The following is an 18,062-nucleotide window of genomic DNA, read 5'->3' as shown; positions in this document are numbered from 1 at the left end:
AATACTAAGCATATCTTGATATAGCACTTTGCAGTTTACAAATTATTTCTTTTTCTTGGCACACCCCTGGGAGGTAGGTCAGCTCATTTTACAGATGAAGCGAAGAAGGCTGAGGGATGTTAACTCTCAGGCGCCATAGTCATCTGACTAGTTAGGGGTCAAACCAGGAGTCCACCCCAGATCACGTGCCTCCGAGCCTCCTCTTTGCACTTGCTTCAGGCCTGCAGTAAATGCTGCTAATTGATTGCTTTTCATCTCTATAATCGCTGCCCCTTTTTTTCAGGGCCCTAGCCTCATTTCAGTCTTCAGATGAAAAAGTGTTTGGCAAAGTCCCGGCAAAACAGCACGGCAGATTGATGCTTGTGAATGATTCAAACTCTGTCTCAGGAACCTTTTCCAATCCTGCTTTACATTTGTGCTGATAACACAGATGGGAGCCCAGCTCTGCGTCAAGTTGCCAATCCTTAAAACAAAGCGGGCCAGAATGGTTTGTTGTTGCAGTGCCGGCTTCTGTCCGCTGGGATTCCGCATCTTTCAACCTCCCTCCGCCATAGGATGCGTGTGTCCCTGTGTGGCAGACTGATGGTTGCTGATGTTTTCAAACCTGCTGCCATTTTCCTCATGTGTCTTAGAGCTTGGGTCGGAGCTGGCCGGTGTGCGAGGCCTAGAGCACACTGGTTTCTGGCTTTTGACTCTGGGGCGGTCAAGGAGAGAAAATGGATGCTGACTCCAGAGATTGAAGCCCCATAGCCTGATGGAGGGGTCCTGCCACGGGAAGTAGGGCTGCCCAGCACAGGGAGGCGGGCAGCGCCCATCAACAGATAGCCCAGCTGTGAGTCAAAGCCACTGCACCTGAACAGGGCGATTGACCTTTGCCTCGTTTTCAACCTGTGGGGAAAAGGTGGAATTTTAATGTACCTGCACTCGTAACCTTAGAGATGCTACTATCCCGGGTGCTGCCCCCTTCCCAAGGCAAGGCTGGCTTCATTTCCCTGGTGACTGGGGTCTTATGTGTGCTGTCACCATAGCTTGGACACACACACACACACACACACACACACACACACACACACACACACACAGTCTCAATGACTTTAGACAGTGAGGCCCTGAAAATTGCCTACTCTGACATTGCAAGCACCCATTTTATGTGTGTTTTAAGAAGGGGATACTGTGATGACACACAAAAAACACATTAGTTCTAGAATTAAATGAAGCGACAATAATGCTTTATAAATTCAGTATCACTTTGTTCTGAGCTGCATGTAGCAGAAAGGGGGCTTGGGGTAGAGAAGGGAGGGGACCTCAGTTTCATCAGCAGCATTCGGAATATGATACTGGGGGGAGGGGCAACTAGGTGGTACAGTAGATAGAACACTGGAGTCAGGAGAACCTGAGTTCAAATATATTCTCAAACAGTTGTAATATTACCTAGCTGTGTGACCTTGGGCAAATTACTTAACCCCATTGCCTTAAATAAATAAAAATTTTTTTAAAAAAGAGTATGATGCTGGCCCAAAGATAAATCTGCCAAACCTCTTCAGGCATCCCAAGTATCTCTTGACTTTCTACAGAGGGTATCTGCACCGGACATACTCCGATGGTCAGGTTGTGCTCAATCCTGGACCCAGACTGTCCCAAGCAGCAGTGCCTCTGGACTGGACGAGGTTCATGAGCTGCATTGTCTTAAGCTTGATTCCCCAAAGAGTACAAGAAAACTTGGGATGGGAAAACATTTTTCTTAGATGGCATTAAAGTGGAATACCATTGTACCATATTATACATTTGTGAAGGCAGGTTGTAATTATAGTACCTTTTGTTTCTTAAATGGCTTGGATTCTAGTCAAGATTAATTGCGTTCACTGTCTACTTCCCAAATTGGTTTCCAGTTTATCTGTAGAAGCATGTGCCTGTAGCCTTTGCTCAGGGTAGAAAAACACTAATCTACCTTTGCGCATATGGAAAAACAACATATTTGGCAATGAGTTTAAAAATCTCAGAGACAGTATTTATTTATGCAGGAAGTCTCTCTTTCGGAAAAGGGGGTTATTTATGAAACCACTGTCAAGAAAGATCTAGTGCTGCCTGCTAAGCAATTTGGTTTTTTCCCCAAAAAAGTTACCGAGCAATGAATCTAGGAGGAGTTGTAACAAGTCAGCGACCTTGTGCATCGTGTTGCCCAGACGCTGAGATGATCTAATTACACCAGGGTCATGTTCTCTGGTGTCCCTGTATGCTCTCATACTTGAGACCCATTTCTTGTAGGGTACAAAGCATCCGAGGTGAAGAAGGATAATCATTGTTTTGTTTTGGCATTATGAAGACTTTGTGGAGTCTTGTCACATTCCCTTCATTGTTCATGGCTCCCCATTATTTGTTTGTTTGATTTCCAGCTTTGTGCTTTTCGGTGTGTTGTTGTCCCCATACAAGTATCCAAATATGTCTGCCAGGAAGGCATGGAGCGTTGTTGGGCTTTGCTTAAGTCTGCAGTATTCAGGGGCTCCTTTTGTTCCGTGTGCTGGCCGTGCAGCTCCGCAGAGCCTTATCAAACGCAGCCAGTTGGTGCTGCTGGTGTGAAAGCACAGGGGAGCTCTCATGTGGAAGGTTAATGGAGTGTAATTATAAAGAAAAATGAACTGCTCCGGCACTCTATCTCGCTCTCCCTGCACCTAGAGTGACTCGGGCTCTGATCTTTGCTAAACCTGGGAGCAGAGGCTGCGTTGCCTAAAATTATGCCAGGAGAGCCATCCCCCACATCCAGGGACATACACCAAAGCCGAGGCAGATATTGGACTCAGGGAGTGGGGGGAAGGGCCTCCTTCTCGTGGAGGGGGATTCACTTGGGAAGCCCCAAGAACACCTACTTGTTAACCATGGCGCCTGCATGTCACTTCCTCTCTTCCACTCAATTTGTTCTATTTTCTTTTCCTTCTGATGAGTGGCTTTGCCAGAAGACTGCATGCAAGTGAGTCTGCCCCGGTGTGTCCATCAGATAACTAATATACTTGCCCTACCTTCCCAGCCACCGTTAAGGGAGCTGGTTCTGCTCACAGAAATGGAAGCAATTGGTTTGTTCTGTTCCCGGGGCCCAGGCTTAGCAAACCGTAGGAAGTGTGAGTGCCGTCTGACAGCTGGGCCTTCCTCCCAGGAACTGCATGTGGTTCTGAGATTATCCACGCCTCTGTGGGCTTGGGACACAGCTAGAGCCTTATGTCCTTTCTTGGAAAATGCCACAAGAAATCTCCAGTGGGGAAAAGCATCTGTGGCGGCCAGAGACGGAAAAGGAAAGAAGAGAACCGGAGACAAGAAAGGGGTGTGATAAGGAGATCAATTTGCACGGCAGGAGACTGTGGCGTGGCTCCCCAGCCTGGTGAAGTCTTCCTGCTTCCAGAGCATTGGAAGGGGGAGCGGAGCTCGGGTGATTGAGCATTTTTGCCAGCTCAGCATAGAGTTGAAATAAGGTGTTGCAGACTGATGCAACAACAACCAAACCCCTGACATCTTGTTCTTACAAAGTCTAAAACATGTAAGTGCTCTTGGCAAGGCTGCACTACCTCCTGAGATAAGTAAATTCAGCATCACATACATTAGGCCTGTGGAGACTAAGCGGGAATGATGGCCGTGTCACTTCCCCAGCAGCCCTTATTGACTGAGCCGTCCTCCTTGGGCTGATCAGGAGGAGAGCGCAGCCAGCCTTGGCAGGAGGGACGCTGATATTTGATGGAAAAAAGGAGAGTCAGAATGGTTGGGAATAGTCAGATGAATCAGCTTTAGGTTGAAGGGCCAAAACATTCTTGAAGACCCAAAAGGTACCAGATTCTCTTTTATTGATTCAGGGATAGTCACTGTGTCAGAATTATGGTCCATGCCCTAAGGGTAAAAGGTATTCAGGAGGATTGAGGATCAACCTTTCTTACTCTCTAGAACAGCAAAAGAAGAGTGTGATTCAGACCGGGACATCTCCAGTGTGTGTCCCTGCTTGACTGGAAGAAAGGGGGGCTTAGATGAGACCAAATTAGGTCCTAGAGAAGAAGAGACTTGGCTGTAGCCAGCCGGTACAGGGAGTACCGGAAAGCCAGGATTGTGTTCCCACTCTGCCACTGAGCGCCTTCGGACAAGTCACCACTCTTCCTTGAACGGATTGGACTACATGAAGCTAGACACTGTGCCTCCTAGCGCTTAACCTTTCTGACCTTCACCTTCCTCATCCATAGCATGAGGATAAGTAAGGATAATTACCCCTCCCATTCCTCAGACATAAAATAATGAAAAGAGAATTATTCGAGAAGTGAGAGATAAAATTGCTAGGCATTATTATTACTTTGGCATTTTAAAATCATTGATTCATTAAGGAAATTGTTGGGAGGAAAATGATTTCTTCTCAGTTAAATCAAAAGACTAGTTTAGGTTTAGGTTTAACTCAGTAGGCTAGTATCTTAGATGACCTAGTCATTCTTCACAAAAATACCTTTTTTCTTGCATAAATTAAATGTTTTAATATTTTGTTAGACTAAGTAGAGTTAGACTAGATCAGTGTTAGGATGAGAACATGTGAATAGGCTCCTAGCAGTTCATTGAAAAGCTAACTTTTTCTGGATCTTTGTGGCCAAAGAGGCTGGGCAGAGAGAGAGGTGCTACCTCCCCCCCGCCCCAGCCTTACTGGGCACTCCTAATGAGAGTACCTGGGTAGTGCATTAAAGATTACAGAGCATACTCGTCCTATGATAAATGGTATTCTTTCAAATGCCAAATCTCCTAAATAGATGTGGCTTCCTCTCACCCCCGATCAGCTTCAGCACGATTCTTCTTCACTTTCTGTCCGCTGCTGTGGAGCAATCTGAAATGGCTACTCCTTCTTCACCAGAGAGCTGCCTTGGGCTGGTGGGAAACTGGTCCCCATTCATCAGTCTGTGAGGCAGTCAACAAACATTGATTAAACATCTGCAGCGTGACACATGCTGTGCCAAGTTCTGGAAACACTGAGATGGAAGTGACTCTGGCTGTGCTTTTAAGGCATTTACTTTCTAATAGAGAGAAGCTCTGTGTGTGTGTGTGTGTGTGTGTGTGTGTGTGTGTGTGAGAGAGAGAGAGAGAGAGAGAGAGAGAGAGAGAGAGAGAGAGAGAGAGAGAACAAGAACTTGTGAGATGCACATGAGATTTTGGGGGGAGGGTGGGCACTGGAAATTGATGGGGGTGTCAGGGACATCTTCAGGTAGAAGGTTGGTACTTGAGCTGGGTTTTAAAGGAAACTAGAGATTCAAAGAGGCATAAGGAAGGAGGGAATGTATACTGACAGGCAGGGCAGCCACAGGCCTGGAACTTTGTGTCTGAGGGGTAGCTGGTACATCAGACTGGACTGGGACATGAATGGAGATCAGTGAAATATAACAAGACTAGAAAAATCCAAGAGGCCAAAGGGTAACAAGTTCTCAGGAACAGAGGTGTTTACAGAGACATAAGGAGCCTATGACTTATTGGCCCCCAGGGAAGACACAGTGAGACCTAGACTGTGAGAAGACCACTTTGGTGCCTGGGGGTTGGTGGGTGGTACAGGAGCCAGATCTGAGCATCCTTAGATGGTCATTGGACCCAGGGGAGCCTCCAAGAGATGGTGCAGATAGAGAAGAGACATGAATGAGCTTCCAGCCAAGGAGACTGAGAAGTAGTGGTCAGATAGGCAGGAAGTGAACCAAGATGCTCCAGTTAGAACTTTGGAGAAAGTTGGTGTAGGTCAGTGTTGACATCCAAGGCTCCAATGTGGATTGTCTCTCCAAGATGTCAGGTGGCTTAATTACAGATCCTCTGATAGAATTGGTCCAGCCAGGTAACATTTCTAAAACTGGCTTTTTCTTTGATTTCCTTGGTTATATTGTATGCATGCTGCTGCATTGTACATGCAAGACCCTTCTTACATTTGATGAGTGAACAGCAGTGAGCGCACAAACAAGAGGCCACCACCCTTATCTTCAGGCACTTCTTTTGTCACAGGTCATTTTCTTAGTGGATATATTATATTATATATTACATTTCAGTTGGTATTGCATATTCAAGGCTGTTGTACCCATTCTTTCTCACCTCACCCTGACTTGATTGTGAGGTATATGCAGGAGAAGCCACGTAACACAGGTTCCAAGGTGAGAGGAACTTTGGTCATCATGGTAGCCTTCTCTGAGGAGGGACTGGCCTTCACACATTAGGTGTTGAATAAGCTATTGCCGACTGAATAAACAATCATTTCCAGGATGACTTCCTTGCCTTTACAGTATAGGAACATCGGATTTAAAGCTAAAAGGTCCCTTGGAGGTCTCCCAGTCCCAGAAGGATGGGTGGTAGCTCACCAGCTCACAGGTGGCAGGACCGCCAGCCCATTGAGGCATTTCAACTCCAAACTGCCCTGCACTTGTCACCACACCTTCACTTCTTTACATCTTGCTTTTAAGTTCATTTACTCCAACTCATTTGTTGCTATAAACCTTGATTAAACAGAATGTTAATTGAATTTTCTAATTAACTGTGGATAAACCCGAAAACCCTCTTGCTTCAGGACCTTGTTGAAAATCATCCTAAAGTGTGTGGTTCCAATGGCTTGCCTTGGTGAACTTAATTTAACCATTCTTTGGTAATTGAAGGTTCCCACTTAGCCCAGGGTCATTGTTAGCAGTTGTCAGGCTTCATGGTAAGGTGCTGGAGAAACAGAAGGTGGTGGAGCCTGAGATTCATCTGTCCTGACCCCAGGGGGAGCCTTGGCAAGGAAGAGTTGATGTTGTCCTTGTCATGACTGTAGAGGGTTGTTATTTAATTGACTCCAAGGATTTTTGAGCTGGCTGGTACCTTGAAGATCGCCCTGACCCGCCCATTTCCTGAAAGATGAGGAGCCTGAGACCTGGGCAGCTTCACTGGCATGCCCCCAGTCATAAATCAGTTAGCTGTCAGCCTCCTCTCCGGTCCCACGTCCTCCTCCTGCTCCTCAAAGTGCACAATACTGAGGAAAACCAAGGTTCTGAATCATTGAAGGCTTTTCCAAGAGTTGCTTCTCCTCTGTCCTCACCTCCTCCCCAGTTCTTGAGATTGGCAAAGGATGAGTTTTCCTCCAAGGCCCAAGATAAGAGGTAGGCCCAGAGGTGAAAGCCTTCCCTTATCTTTTCCCTTTCCTGTCCTCCTCTGGAAGGGGAAAATGGCCTTGGTACTTAGAATTGCTTCTTAACCAGGATGTGTTGGAATCAGGATTTGAACCCAGGGCCTCCTGGCTCTCCTGCCAGCTCTCTGGACACTTTACGTTGCCCCTCATGATACATTGATAGAACCACCCTCACTGGGTGGTTGTGGGATAAGCCCCAGGACTCTCCATCCCTGCTGACCCCAAGGAAGTCAAAGACAAAAAGGAAGCCCCCAAGTGGCTACCCCCAAAACAGGGAGGAGGCAGGTCCTCATCCAGGGGGAAATGGCTAAGCCCACTGTGCAGAAAGAGGTGGGCATGAAGCAGCAATAGAGAAACAGAGGAATGGGGAAGTCTGACAGTGTCTGGATGTGGAACCAAAGACACAGTTCGGGAGAAATTGGGGAACTGCCAGCATGTAAACTAGAGGGCCTGAGCCCATAGAGTTGCAGGAAGCCAGCGTACTGGCTTGGGGTCCATGGGTCCGAGGCTCAGAGCCGGTTCTGACATCAGCCGCTCACATCCTCAGGTTCCTCCAGTACCCCATGGAGAGCAGGATCCTCAGGGCTCCAGCCCAAGAGACTGCAGGCTTCTTGGAAAAGTCCATTCAAGAACAAGGGGGCGTTCCTGCTCTTCTGCAGCCAGATTCATGAAAGAGCAAATGGAACCTTGGCCAGGAGTCAGCCCAGGCTCGGTCCACTGTCCTCACTCAGCAGGAAGGGGTGCTTCTGCTGGTTCAGGGGGGCCCCTCTCCAACACCAACCTCAGCAGAGCGGGTGAGGGCCAGGGAGATGGGGGAGCAGAGCAGTTGGCTCAGCCGTGGGTCAATGAGCTAGACACCCAAAGAAGGTCCATAGCATGTGCATGAGTCGGTTACGGGGCTTGATGCATAACCTTGATGAGGACCTAAGGACAAAGAAGGAACTGGTCTTGACTTGCTCAGGGAGCATTTTTACTCTATTTACTCCCATCGTGCAGAGTCCTTCATATCTTATTTTGTGAAGTCTTGAACTGAATTTAGTCAGAATTTTGAGAGATTAAATCTGGAAATTTTCTTAGTTTGTAAAAATGGCTTTTCTCTCCACACTTAAGGTTTTATGAAATATTTGAAAATTTAAGAAAACACATATCCCTTAAAAGAATGAATGGTTGCCCCTTTCCCCTTACCCTGCTCAAATTTTCCCTCAACCTTTCATAAAACAGCTCCTGATAAAAGCTGTAAAACAAACAAAACCCAGCTCCGAGGTTCTAAAGGACACATTCAGGTTTCTGCCATCTCCTGTAGGAGGAAATCCTCCTACCATAGGATCGTGAAAGGCCTTCTCAGTCACATGTGCTCGAAGATCCAATCCCCGGAGTTACACGTCAGTCATCTTGGCACCATACAGAGCTGATGGAATCGCTCCCCCTGTGTTGTTTTATGTGGGGTCTTGTCAGAAAGTGTATTTGTAGCACTATCCATTTTTCTCTTGAAATGATTGCACAGATACTTAGTAATAAATTTAACAGCTCAAACAGAGAGTTCTTTGTAGCACCAAGATGCATTCTTGCTGAGGTTAAGAACCCTTTTATTTTAGCTCTCGTATCAATAATAATAATGTATTATTTATTGACTACCCAAAATATGTTTGGGACTGACCAGAGCGTAGCATTTAATAAAAATATATCCCCATGTAGCATTTCTGTCTTTAATGATTTTTAAGGCTTGCCTTATTTAAATGCTACAGTAAAAGGTATACATGCTTAATTATATTTAGGTATATAGTATTTTCTGTACAGTTTATTTTGCATAACTAATACACTGCATTTGCCATGACTAATTATTAGTTATAATCTGAAATATGGTGTCATTCTACATGCATCTGGTGATTCTTTTTCCTTTTTAATAATCAGCCCACAAAATAGATTAAAGCACACATCTCATCATTTCTAATACATATACAGGTCTTGGGAGAAGAGACTTATTTCAGAGGATGGACAACTTTGCATCAGAATTAAGCTTGATCAGTCAGATCAGCCTCTGTCTCTGGTATCTGGGAAAATAGAGGTTTCTTACTGTAATTTCAAGGTTTGAAGTAGAAGGAAAACAAATTGTTTTAGCTCTGCAGCATTCTCCATGCACACACACATACACAGTCATACAATATTTCATTTTTAAATTTTTGATGCCATTGCTGCCTTTGAAACATATTTTAACTTTCAGAGGAAACTACTATGCAACATCTCCTAATGTCATTCTTTTGAGGAAAAAATTCTAGCAGCCTTGGGGCAGGAGATGAGAACATTTCTGCTCTTCCCGGGACAGTGTGTGGCTGCAGAGGCTGAGAGGCTTCCTTCGGTCGTGGTGGGGAGCCATGGAGTTATGAATGATGATGGGTTGCTGAGCACATCCAGTAGTACTAGTAACAGATGGGTTGCAAAGGGGCACGCATTTGCCTGAACCAGAGCTATGTTTAATGTGCAAATTAATAACCTCTGTCACAACTCACTAGGAGACAAACAAAGGGAAGCTCCTGGCACGCTTTTGTACTAGCCAGCATCTCCAAACCGAATTGTCTTCAACAATTGATGGTGGTTTTTTCTTCTTCTCTCCAACTGTTTACAATCCGCAAGGCCTTTGGGGTTAGGTCAGGTTACATTTAAATTGGCTTTTATTTTAGAAAGTTAATACTTTGTGATCCTGACCCACTATGGAGCCCTTGGAAATCCAGGTTGTGCTTGAGACTCATGCTGCATCAAAAAGGATTTCCAGGGCAAATTTGGTTCCCCAGCAGAAAAGCAAAATTGGAACATTTATCTGCCTAATCCTCACTTTTTCGTTGTGCTTCTAACTTTTTTTGAAAACAGCGTTCAAAGCTCCTAACAAAGGAAAAAATGTTTGTTCCGATGAAGATTGTATTGCTAAAATGTTTCTGACAGTGAAAAGAAATGTCACATCAAGGACTAGATTGTCCCTCTCCTGCCAGAGTGCCATAAGGCAGAAATAGGGGAGTTAGACCACTGTAGCCTTAAACAGCTTGTAATGAGAGACTACACTTCCCAGCATGCAGCACTCTTTTGCTCCCAGTAATTTATGTTTTACACTGCATGTTGGGATATGTAGGCTGCCCTAAGGGGCTTCGCATCTCTTGAGTAGTCCGGCTGCTGCCTGATTTAAAACAAAGTGAGATGGTTCCTAGAGTGGCAAAACTTGGCCATCTGTGTCTTTAAAGGCCAATATTGGGGAAGAAAAGTTTACCTTTGAGAGTGTATATAAATGGAGATAAAGAATGACAGTGAATGAAGAAGCTAAGAATAAAAGATTTCATCTCCCTTGGAAACCGGATGTAAAACCCATTAGTGCAAATACCAGCCTGTTGTTCTGGGTTTTTTTTTTTCTTTTAGCCAAAGAAAGAGTAAACTTCAAAGAATATTGATTAATTAAATAAAATTAACTAATCAATATCATGACATATTCAGTTCCCATCATCTGTTAAACATCCTTCCAGAGATTCTTTAATCTTGTAGAAAAAAAAAATTCCTGGATTATTCAAATTGCTACCTTTATGTAATTCACTTAAATAAAGTCAAAGACATTTTGAAAAAAAGCAGCATTTTTATTAAAAGTATTATCGGTTTTCCCAGCCAGATAGTAAAGACTAAAAAAAGCTAAGCACAGACTACAATTATCAACAGAGCCATCATAAAATCCTAAAATCACCTTTTATTAATATGCTTTTTAAAAGCAGTTATTCTAAGGGCAGCTAGGTGATTCAGTGGATGGAACACTGGCCCTGGAGTCAGGAGAACCTGAATTCGATTCCATCCTCAGACATTTAGTAATTGCCTAGCTGTGTGACCTTGGGCAGGTCACTTAACCCCATTTGCCTTGCAAAAAAATCCAAAAAAGCAGTTATTCTGTCTAAAATGAAAGTATTAGTGATCTCAAGTGAGTAGGGACCCATGGTACAGTGAAAAAGAGTTTTGAAGTTAAAGAACCTGATTTCCAGCCCCAGTTCTGCTACCTATGATTTTGGGGAAAATCTCTTAACCTCTCTAGGTCTCGGTTTCTTCATCTGTGAAATAAATGGGGGATAGAATAAAAGAATGCTTAAAAGTTCCTTTCAGTTCTAAATCTGTTAGCTTACTTCAGTAGAGAACATATACTGCCCATTATGTGATACAAGATGGGATTGTTTAACAGACTTGAAAAATTAAGAGAAATATAGGGAGACTTGTATGAAGCGATATAAAATGAAGCAGGTTTAGAACCAACAGCACTATATATACAATGACTACAGTCATGTAAAGATACTACTAAAAAGTCTCTGTAGGGAGCATCTGAAAAAATCATGGTATGTACATATAATTGATTATGATATATGTACTATTATTATGTTACAAGAAACTATGAAAAGGGGCAGCTAGGTGGCACAGTGGATAAAGCACCGGCCCTAGAGTCAGGAGTACCTGGGTTCAAATCTGGTCTCAGACACTTAATAATTACCTAGCTGTGTGGCCTTGGGCAAGCCACTTAACCCCGTTTGCCTTGCAAAAACCTAAAAGAAAAAGTTAGGGACTGTGATCAACATAATAGCCATAGTCATAGTCATAGTCATAGCTATAAGAGATTGAAGATGATTATGCTTCCTACATCTTGGACCAGAAATACTGAGTGAGACATACTTGTTCAGTCTCAACCAGTATGTCTGCTTTGTTGTAAACATATTAATTTATTATAGAGAAATATTTTTATTTTGGGGAGAGGAGGATCATTGGGATAGTGATAGTGACACTTTTGTTATAAAAATATAGGAAGAAAGAAGCATGAATAAATTATTTCAGAAGGAAATAAATGGAAGTCAAACTTGCAAAGCCCTCCAACCCAGTGAAAATACTGCTATGAACTGTGCATACCCTTGGATTCAGCAATACCACTATTAAGTCTGTATACCAAAGAGACCACAAAATTGGGTTAAGAAATGTTCATGCACAAAAATATTATAGCAGCTCTTTTCATTAGAGATAAAGAATTGGGGGTGGCTAACCCCATTGCCTTGCAAAAACCTAAAAAAGAAAAAGAAAAAAAAGGAAAGAAAAAAAGAAAATTGCCTTGAGATAAAGAATTGGAAATTGAGGGATGCCCTTCAGTTGGGGAATGGCTCAACAAATTCTGGTATGTGAATGTGATAAAACTTTATGGTTCTATAAGAAATCATGAGGGACAGAATTTCACAAAAACCTAGAAAGACTTGCATAAATTGATGCTGAGTGAAGTGAGCAGAACCAGAAGATCAGTATGCTCACCAACAGCAACACTGGGTGATGATCATCTATGGTCAACTTGTTCATTTCAGCAGTCCAATAATCAAAGAAAATTCTGCAAGACTGGTGATAGAAAATATTATCCATATCCATAGAAGAAACTGTGGAGTTTGAATGCAGACTAAAGCTTGCTATCTTCAAGTTATAAAAGTTGTCTTGTTTTTTTCTCTCTCTCTGATGCTTTTTCCTTGTTTTGATTTGATTCTTCTTTTATAACATGATTAATATGGATTTATGTGTAACCTACATTAGATTACTTTCTGACAGGGGGTGGGGGAGGGAAGGAGAAAACTTGAAACCCAGAACTTTGGAAAAAAATGATTGTTTAAAACTATTGTTGCATGTATTTGGAAAAATAAATAAATGAATGAATGAATGAATATATAAATAAATAAGGAAAGAAAGAAAGAAAGAAAGAAAGAAAGAAAGAAAGAAAGAAAGAAAGCAAGCAAGCAATACTACTAGGTCTCTACAAAGAAGACCCATACAGATATACAAAAATATTTATAGCAGCTCTTTTCTGTGAGAGCAAAGAATTAGATACTTGAAGGGATGACCAGTTATTATATAGGAATGTGATGGAATACTTTTGTGCTGTAAGAAATAATAGAGGATAGATTCAGAAAAACCTTGGAAGACTTCAATGAACTGATGCAAAATGAATACAATTTATACAGTAGCAACAATATTATAGAGACAATCAACTTCAAAAAGCAAAGGAAATATGATCAACATGATGACCAGTCACAATTCCACAGGACTCAGGATGAAAAGTACTATCTACCACCAAATAGAGAAATGATGGACTCAGCATGCAAGACCAATGCTTATTTTCCCTCTCCCTTCCCCCTTTTCTTCTTTCCTTCTTACTTAGGGGATAGGGTATAGTTCATGTAAGAATTTGCTTTACTTGAACATAAATACTTGTAATGGGCTTTTTCTTCCCTTCTCAATAGGTGACAGAGGAAGAGGGAAAGAATTTGGAACTGAAAATAAAATTGAATTTTTAAAAAAGAACGGCATGTCAATGGGCTCATAGAAGCAAAATATTCACAGCAGCAATTTTTGTTTAGCAAAAAAATGAATTTATACCCATTGTTTGGGGAGTGACTGAAAAAAACGTAAATGAAAGCAGATGAAAGTTCAGGAGTCAGAGCGGCTGGCAATGTTAGCACCAACTAACCTTTTAAAATTAAGATTTTGGGGTGGCTAGGTGGTGCAGTGGATAGAGCACCGGCCCTGGAGTCAGGAGTACCTGAATTCAAATCCAGCCTCAGACACTTAATAATTACCTAGATGTGTGGGCTTGGGCAAGCCTTGCAAAAACCTAAAAAAATAAAATAAAATTTTAAAAAAGCCCTCAAACTGTACATACATGGTTTCATGTACAGTTTGCTTTTTCAGTTTGTAACTGAATAGGGCAACAATTATCTATATATAAATATGTGTTGTTGAAATTCTTAATGAAAGGGAAATAAAAGGCACTTGGAGTTGCATTAAGTGCAATGGTCAAGAGAAGGGGGCTGAAACAGACTTCTCGAGGGGCTGACTACACAGGTGAGAGACTCTGACTACCTCGTTAGACATAGTACCTTTATTGGTTAATTGTGATTATTTTTTATTTGTTATAAAGGTAGATTCTGGAAGGAAAGTATATTGAATGTTTTTAAAATAAGAACAAAGAAAAAGTTATGACTTTTGCCTCTGGCAAACAGGTGGTGTTTTGAAGGTATTTGTGAGAAGATTGAAGCTGTTTTCTAACTCTGTAGCTGTAATGATCACCAGAAAGCTTGGGGGAAACCTTCTAGAGCCTTAGAAAGTGAATAAAGGATAATTATTTTTAGCTAAGCATATTTTTACAACTACTCCCACAGACTTCTCCTCCTCCAACTGAATCCTACTGTGTGTCTCCTCTGTGACATTCCTTCTAATAACTTCAGTGCATGCTTCTTCCTTGAATATCGCTCTGTTCCATAGGGGTTGGTTTTGCGATGTCCGTCCCGCTTTCCTAAGGTACGCTGTGCATGTATGCATCTATTAGAGAAATCCTCAGCTATACATTTCTTTCCCTTAGATAACACTTGTATTTTACTCCAGTTGTGGTTTTGCCTCTCCTGAGTTATGTCAGTGACACATAACTTCCCCTTTAGAGGATAAATATATGACAGTATTTCAGAAACTGTCACCATATCTGCTTTCTACATCCTGGGTGTTGATATCTCACTGTATTATTTATAAATGCCGTGATTAAATTTCACATTGGACAGCAGCAAGGTTTTTACTTTGAGTAAAATTTAGCTTCATCAGCAAATATTAGTTTCTGGTGTTATGAGTTTTCTTCTTGCTCAAAATTGAGTTTCCTTATCTGTCTCAGTATGAGCAGTTGGTCTCACTGGAGTCATCAGGGAGAATCCCCCCCATGGTGTGGGAGTGAAGACTAGTGAGATTAGAATTTGGCTTCCTAAAGATGAGGGAAAATTCAAGCTGGTCCATCAGCCCCTTCTTTGGGGCTTCCAGATTGTCTTTGACCGCTGTCTCCCAGGCCTTCACTGTGTGGTGCAGCAGCATGTTCCTGATCAGTCCACCACCCGGCAGTCATCCAGCTGCCCCTGAATCAGGGAGTGGGACAAGGCCTGGAGTCAGAAGACAACCATGACTCCAGTGGGAAGCAAAACTGAAGCAAGGAGGGTGGGAGGGGCTGGGGAATCCTGACACATCCCCATTTGGGAGCACCAGACTCCCAGGGAGGTGAAGGAAAGCAGCACCGGGGGACAGAACCAAGAGAGATGTATGTACGTGGCCTGGTTGAAAGAGCACCCAGTCCTTCCATCTGGCTTCCACGCTGTGCGAGGGCAGAGAAACCTAGAGAAATTGGCTTAGGCAGCAGAGAAGCCTTTCTGACTTTCTGCTGAATCGGACCAATACATCTCCGGGTGTTTTTCTTTGAGATGGGGCCTGCTGTCGTGTGAACAAGATGATTGTATCGCTGAATGTCACAATATTGATTACCGAGACTACCTGTCTCGGAAACAGGGACACGGGCTGTCAGAAGCTCTGTGAACTCCTCTGCCTGAACAAGCCCCGATGAGACCCAGGGATGCGCATGTCAAGGGGATCTGGGCCTCAGAGTTCCATGCTGGGCTTGTGGAACAGTTCTTGACAGATGGATTGAAAGGGCTGCTGCTAGCCAGTAGAGAGGCCTGGCAAGCCCACCTGGTGTTCTGTAAGGAAGGCACTGGGAGAAAATGAGAGGGTTTTCACTTCTCTTCCTCTCTCCTCCTCCTCCCTCTGTCCTTTCTTTTCTTCTCCATCCTTACCTCCATGTTTTATCTCCCCTTTGACTTTTCTGTCTTCAGACTCTCATTAGATTGTAAATGCCAGATTAGGAAATGGTCTGTTTGTGAACTATGGGCTTTTCAAACTGCTTCAGAATTGTGCAGAGATGCTCCAGAAGGATTGATAGATTATAAAGATTGTTCGTACATGTGTCTAATGCTGAAAATGTCAAACCGTTCACAACAGCATAATCATCATTAAAGAGTTAGAAGACATTCCATTTTCCAGAAAAACTCATCATTGACTAAAAATATTGGTGAGATTTACAGATTTGGTAGAGAGAAGGGACAATATGAACTTCTGCTAAGCTCCAAGTTGCCTCTACTTTTTATCTCCTCCCTAGAAGTAGCCCTGAAGCATTGATGGATAGCCTGGAAATCAGGGAGGCATCTGTGTGCATGGCATTGGGACTGTGAGTCTGGCTACCTAAGCTTGGCCCTTTTTAGTTGTTTTTTTTTGTTTTTTGTTTTTTGGGTTTTTTTGCTAGCCAATGGGGCCAGACAGCTAGGTAATTATGAAGTGCCTGAGGCTGGATTTGAACTCAGGTCCTCCTGACTCCAGGGCCGGTGCTCTATCCAATGCACCACCTACCACCCTGCTTGGCCCTTTTTAAATTGAATATGTCACCCTCAAACTTTGGGGTAATTCTTGGGCTTGTTATGTTTTTATAAATAGTGCTTAAAATAATTTGACCACCAGAGCTATCAATATTCTCCCCCACATTCATTTCAACAAAACACAAAAAATATTGGCTATTCTCTGTACCACCACCCCCTTCCATGATCCACCTATTTATTTATATTAACTACATACACACACACACAAACACACACACATACACACACATGCACATACACTCACACTCACAGCAGAAATGCAAAGACCACACTGGCTCGGTCTAGCCTGAGAATTACCAATACTGCCTTTAAAAAAAAACAAAAGAACTTTGCCCAGCTTAGATGATCTGCCCCAAACCCCAGGCTGCAGAACCCTTTTTCTTTGCTCCCTTTCTTTCTTTCTTTCCTTCTTTTCTCTCCCCCCCCCCCCAGGAGGACTAATGAAAGTTTGTAAGTATTTTGATCCTGCTTTTCCCAAGCTTCTGTGGGCTTTGTTTCAGGCCCTGGGGGAGGAACAGTTGTGAATGCCATGTGACTCACTGGACTCCTACCCCGCTCGCGCAGGTTCTGATTGTCCATCCCCTTGCTCCAGCCATATGGCCGAGGAGTCCTGGACCTGGCTCCTCATGCTCCCTCTTCTCCCTACCATTCTCCTCTGTGGGACCCAGCCCCCCGTGAGCTGGGCCCTTGCATTGTCTCCTGCGGCTGGCTCCCCGCCTTGAGTTAGGCACTCACACTGAATTTCCCAAGGATGGCCCTAGAAGAGAAAAGCCCCCTTTCCTTTTGTGACTGGTACAGTAATTATTGAGTCTCCTGGGCTGTTTTGATTCAGAGTTCATTTTTTGGCAGGTGTCACATGGGTGGTGTATTCTTTCCTCTCCGTTCCCCTCCTCCCCCTGACTTGAGCTGGCTTCTGTATCTGCTCGTGCTGTCCTTTCTCCTGGTGCGAACTGCTGACGGAGCATTGTAGAGAGTTTGTTACCGTGTTTAACGTCTGGGGGAGAGGGCTGAAAGCAAATCTGAATAATGATTCAATTCTTAAACGTCTAAATATTCCGGCAGTCACTGCACAAGAAAATCCACACATAAAATCCCTGCCCCCACTCCCCAAACAGGAGCTCTGGTATTATTGTCTTTTTCCCTTCTCCGGCAGGAGAATGAATGTCTGAGACTTTGGGACTTAGAGGCTTCAGAAGCCTCCATGTTGTGGATCATGCCCAAGTCTCTGAATGTGCCATTGGCCACAGAGTAGAGGCTACAGAGAAGGCAAGAATTTCCTTTTCAATAAATTGACCCCCATTTCTATGACATTTTCTGAAAAGTTATTCAGGAAGAAGGATTTAAGGGATGTTTTCAATCCTAGGTAAAGTTTTTAAAGTAGTACATGGGTGCTGCTCTTTGAATATTTGATGGAATTCATTTTGATATCATTAAAGTATTTGAAAATATAAACAAGAATTGTGTGGATCTAGATCCTTGGGAGTACCCAGTGCAGGAAGATGGGCTCAAATCCTAAATGGGAATGGGAATATGGACAGGAAGCTACCTAACCCTTGCTTTTTGTGCTTTTCATTCACCTGCTTTTTCTCCACCCTTGCATCAAAAAAGTAAGGATTGTGGGGGTGGGGGGAAGGAAGCAAGATTGGGAG

The 18,062-nt window shown here is 43.3% G+C and overlaps 1 protein-coding gene across 12 annotated transcripts in view; it reads left to right on the top strand.

Annotated features, from left to right (window-relative positions):
• Positions 1-18,062, top strand: part of PHF21A (PHD finger protein 21A) — a 200,538-nt gene that overhangs the window by 146,768 nt on the left and 35,708 nt on the right. The window lies entirely within an intron of this gene.

Source organism: Macrotis lagotis, chromosome 3, assembly GCF_037893015.1.
Source record: "Macrotis lagotis isolate mMagLag1 chromosome 3, bilby.v1.9.chrom.fasta, whole genome shotgun sequence".
NCBI lineage: Eukaryota > Metazoa > Chordata > Mammalia > Peramelemorphia > Peramelidae > Macrotis > Macrotis lagotis.
This window is presented reverse-complemented; position numbering and strand designations above follow the sequence as displayed.